The sequence below is a fragment of the Pinus tabuliformis genome, chromosome 2_1 (genome assembly GCF_031772625.1).
Source record: "Pinus tabuliformis cultivar Carrire ecotype Pingquan chromosome 2_1, CPIR1, whole genome shotgun sequence".
In the NCBI taxonomy this organism is placed as follows: Eukaryota; Viridiplantae; Streptophyta; class Pinopsida; order Pinales; family Pinaceae; genus Pinus; species Pinus tabuliformis.
In genome coordinates, this window is record NC_142299.1 from 372228615 (window position 1) to 372234614 (window position 6000).

The window sequence follows — 6000 nt, forward strand, 5'->3', positions numbered from 1 at the left end:
TAATAAAGACATATTATTGATAAATATATTTTAGTTTAAAGGACAAATTTTGGTGAAGTCTCTCGAAGTTATTGACTATTATGGTTAGCATCGAACTCATCCTCTCTTTACAAAATACAAAATTTCTATACAAGTTAGAGTTTAAATTTAAATTATTTATAAAATAATATTCAATTATAATTTAAATTTAAATTATTTGCTGGATAATACTCAATTATAGCTATATACCATAATCCAAAATTTAAAACTATCAAACCTAACCTACAATGTCAAAGAATAAAATAAATCCAAATTAAACTAACTTAATTTTGTTTTGATAAAATATTAAAAAATAACTTAATTTTGTTTGGATAAAATATTAAAAAATCTAACTAACTTTTAACCATGTAACCCAACCCTTGCATGTTTATTAAACATACATAACTAGGTTTACTTTGCTAAATCTAAAAATGTACTATCTATGTATATAAGCATGCATGTTCAAGGTTAAGCTTACTTTGTAGTTAGTTTAAATTAATCTAATCATGTCAATGTATTGTTAATAGTATAGATTTATCTTAAATACGAATTTAATATGAGTAGAAAGGGATCCAATTTCTTCATATGCAATTTTTTTGTATGAGTTAATATTATTTAAATGTTTTGTATATTTTTTTAGTGAACATTGCAAAATTTCAATTTTAATAACGTACAAACATACTTACTTATCATACTCGACTATAAAATAAACCTTTCAACTTAATACTTAAAACTAAATATTTACTCTTAATTATAAAACTATAATAAATTTCATATGTTACTACATCAATCCAACGAAACCATGTAAGTCAAACTAATGGTTGAAGTCCAAGTTACTACAATTATCTTTTTCTTTTTCATGTGATATAGGATTGTCCTCATTCATAGGAGAAAGTAGTTGGTTCAATTCAAACATATGTTGAATTCAAAAACAAACATTAAAATCATTCAATCATGCTGATGTTTAATTTATATTAAATATATACCAATTGTCATATCGAAGATAGCATTTTAGTTACACTTGTGTTTTAAAAAGGTGAGAGTGATTTAGCATGAAGTTGTGTTGTTTTTATCCGTATGGTGTTTAGTGGTGAGATGTTTACGGAGTTTAAAATCGTGTTTAATAATAATTGATATTGTTAATAATAAATATTTTATAAAATTAATCTAATTTTGTTGTAATTTATAAAGTATTTTAATTTTGTATTTATTATAGGGTAGATTTGGTTATAGGGTCATTTTGGTTTGTGTTGTTTGTTGTTTGTATCGGAAAAGAACATGTGTTTTTTTTTAACTATGTTAATTAGACACCAAATTGGTGTATGAGACCCTCTTGTTTGTGGGATAAGGGATTCATTTCCACGCAACGATTTTACTACCAAGTCTACGAAGGCATACATATTCTACCCCCTTTAGTTTTGAACCTGAGATCTCTTAGGAGAAAACATATGCTCTTAACCATTAGGCTCACTCAAGTTGTGTAACATGTGTGATAAGTATTGACTACTCTTTATATATGTATAACATAATACATATGTGGTATGGTGACAAATTATGTTAATCACATATGTATTATGCATTTATTTAGTGTTATATATATATATATATATATATATATATATATATATATATATATATATATGATTAATTTTATTTGTAGCATGTATGGTGCAACATTGACTATATGGTATGTGTGGTGTAAGGGATACAAAGTGTGTTTATGTTGTGGTTATTATGGATGTTTGTGTTATGTGTTGGGTATTTTGGGGGTTTGAATTACTCATCTTATTTGCTATATTAATTCAAACAATATTAATGCTTGCATAGTTAACATGTACGTTACTTAGTTACATCAATTCCCACTTTGACATTGCCACCCAATTATACAACTAAATGTTATGTAGAAATTTCATGTCAATATGGAGGAGTTCTAAGTCGAGAATGTTGAGTATGTGTTATATTATTTGCATGACTATCCCCATTGTACGCTGCATTAGGCATAACAAGGGGTCATAGGGGGTGAAAGCCCCCTTGTGCTCATGTTTAGGGGCAATGCCAAAAAAAAAATGGGTGGCTTTTTGCATCTGTTTTTGGCAATTTTCAACACCTGATTTTCACTTTTAGCAATTTTTTGGTGCATGGTGGTTCAACCCATGGTTTTGCAATATTGGTTAAGGAGCTATGGTTGTATTCTAATCCAAGGTAAATAGATTGATGGTTTATGGATATTGTGGGATATAAATAGTGTATTGTAACACTGTAAAGATAGAATATACTGGAAAAAGTTTCTAGTTTTCCCTGTTTGGGTTCCTAAGGTAAAATATTTGTGTGTGTGTGTGTCTGTGTCATTACATATCTTATGTTTTTTATTAAGAACATGTTTGTAGTAATTAATTATATAGGATTAAAATCTACATTTAACATAAGAGCAGTTTGGCTTCAAGGGGATGTCATTATGTCTAAGGGTTTTAGCTTGGACCTGCGGATAACCTTGTCGCAACGGGAGGTCCGTGGTATTAATTCTTGTGGTGAAAGGATATGGCAAGCAATTCAAATATAGAGATTAAGAAATTCAATGGGTAAAGTTTTGAGTTGTGGAAGATCAAAATGGAAGATCTAGTGGTGGACAAAGATCAGTGGATCGTTTTGGATTTGGGTACTGCATTGATGGGGATGTCAACAAAATACTAGACCAAATTGGATCGGAAGGCAAAGAGCACAACCCAATTGTGTCTCCCAGATTCAATATTACTAAATGTTTCAAGAGAAGCTACAACAAATGGATTGAGGAACAAGTTAGGGGATATGTAACAATCTAAGTCCCTGGTGAATAAATAATTCATGCTAAAGAAGTTATATAACCCAAGGATGAAGGATGGAGACTTGGTGGCAGAGCATCTGAATGCCTTCAATATTATGGTAAGTCAGTTATTATTTGTTAATATTATGATTTTAGATGAAGATATGTGTAGCAATTTTTTGTGTTCTTTATCAAACATGTGGGATAGTTTGGTTGTTATCATAGATAGTAGTACGACTATTTTAAGTTTCGATGAAATAGTTTCATCCTTGTTACCAGAAGAGATGAGATGATAAAACATAGAAAGTCAGAACATAGATGCCTTGTTTATAAGAGGACACTCCCAAAATAGAAATAAAAATAAGTCCTCAAGTGGGAGATCTAAATCTCTAAGAAAATTCGTAATGGTATGTTGGAGATGTGGAAAAGAAGGGAATTATAAGAAAGACTATAGAACCAAAATTGTTAAGAAAAGAGAAGAGATCTGATGATTCTCCTTCTACAGAAGCAAAAACCTCTCGAGATGAAAGAGGCATGTGTACTTGGCTTCTTCAAGTACACATGTAGATCATGAGGCATGGTTGGTTGACTTAGGCACATCCTTTCATATTACTTTCCACAGTGAGTGATTTTGCTAATATGAAAGACATGATGGCAATTATGTTTTCCAGGGAAATGACTCAATAGCCATAATCATAGGAGGAGGGAAAGTAAATTTGAAGCTCATGAATGGAAGGATTAGAACACTCCATGGTGTTCTTCACATCCTATGATTAGCTAGAAATTTGATTTTTGTAAGCGAGTTGAGTGATGCACATGTAAAAACAATGTTTAAAAAGGATACTTGCAAGATGGTTCGAGGAGAAATGGTATTGCTAAGGGAGTTCAGATTGGAACTCTGTAAATTTTTTTATGAAGAACTATTATTGATGGGTTCAGCAATTCAGTTGTTCTTAAGAATGGATCAAGAAAAGGAAAAAATCTTGCAATCTGTGAAGAAAGACTATGATGTGGCATCCAAGATTGGGACAAATAGGATAAAAGGGCCTTTGAGGACTACATGGTAATTGTATGGTAGAGGGTATGTCTAATTTCTTTATGGATTTTGATTTATGTGAACTTTGCTTATATGGAAAGCAAAATCAGGTAAGATTTTCCTTTGGCACTACAAGGGAAGAGGGAATATTACAACTTGTGCATGGTGATGTGTTTGGACTTATGTCAATTCCATCATTGGGTATTTTGTGTAATGTGTTTCATTTATAAAGAATTGTTGAGGAATACATGGATTTATTTCCCCAAGAAGAAATATGATTTTTTGAAAATTTAATTGGAAAATTAAACAGAGAAGAAAATTAAGTTGTTGAGGATAGGTAATGGTGCAAAATTCTACAATGATGAATTTGCATAATTATGTAAGAAGTGTAGTATAGCAAGGCAAAAAACCACTCCATCACACCTCAAAAAAATGGAGTTACAGAAAGGATGAACATGTTGTTGATGGAAAAATCAAGGAGCATGCTCAATGGTGTTGGGATATGATAGGCAGAGGTAGTGGACATTGCGTGTTACCTGATAAATAAATCACCCTCATCAATGTTGGTTGGAAAGACTCCACATGAGATATGGATTGGTAAGAAACCCCATTTTAAACATCTCGAGGAATTTGGTTATGATGCTTATGTACAAGTTCCAAAGAATAATAGGAGTAAGATGGATAAGAAAGTTGAAAAATGTATCTTTATAAAGATGGTTTGAAAGGTTATAAGATTTGGGAGTTGAAAACTAAGAAGGTTGTGTATAGTTTAGATATGGTATTTAGAGAAATCAAATATGTTGTCAAATAGGAAGTCCAACCAATGGAGAAAGAACTATAGAAGATAGAGTTTGAATTGAAGGATGATGAATCGAACTCTACAGAAGAACAAGAATCAAAAGAGGAAGAACTTATACTCTGGTATTGACGAGATCAGTTCGGAAAAGAAGGCAACTAGAAAGGCATACTCCACCTAATTTCCTATTTAATTTTTCTTTATTTATTACCAATGATGATCTTAGAATCGTTAGGAAAGTAGTGAATTCAAAGGATGGAAAAGTTTGGACAAAGGCCATGGTTGAAGAAATGGAAACTTTAGACAAAAATGAGACTTGGGATCTAGTGGAATTGTTGGCTAGAATAAATCCCATTTGCAAAAAATTGGCGTCTAAGAATAAGATGAAGCAAAAGGAAAAGTGGAGAAACACAAAGCTCGAATGATAGTAAAATGTTACTCCCAAGTAGAGGGAATTGACTTTGGTGATAATTTTTCTCTCTTTGCCAAGTCAACTTCTATTATATTTCTTTTAATTGTTATTGTTTCTTTTGATTTCGAAGAACATATGGACATGAAGAAAACATTACTACATAGGGATTTGGGAGAAGAAATCTATATGAAATAGCCAAAAGGATTTGTAGTGAAAGCAAAGAAAGAGTTGGTATGCGGGTTAAAAAATTCCATGCATGGGTTAAAACAATCACCAAGAATGTGGTATAAAAAATTTGATACTTATATATTTTGGTTTGGCTTCATAAGAAGCAAAGCGAATTACTATGTGTATTTCAAATTAATTGGTGATCATCTTATTTATTTGGTCTTATATGTGGATGATATTTTGTTAATTGGAAATGATAAGGAAATAATGTAGGAAGTGAAAACTTAGTTGTCCTCCAAATATGAAATGAAGGATATGGGTGCTACAAATTTCATTTTAGACATGGAAATTAAAAGAGATAAGGAAAATAGGAAATTTTGGTTAAATTAGATGAATTATGTTAAGACAATATTGTAGAGGTTTAATATGTAGGAATGTAAATTAACAAAGGTCCCTATTATTGTAGGTGTAAAATTATTTGTAGATCGGTGTCCCAAGACATGGGAAGAGGAAGAGGACATGTCTTGTGTTCCATATGCCAATGCAATTAGAAGTTTGAGATATTCAATTGTATGTACTATACTAGAATTTGCACATGTAGTGGGAGTATTGAGCAGGTATATTTCAAAACGAAGGAACAAGTATTAGACAACAACAAAGAGAGTTTCTAGATATTTGTGTGGAACCGCTAGCTATGGATTATGTTACCAATGAAGACTAGGATTGGATAGAGTGTTGGAAATACATGGTTTTATTGATCCAGATTGGGC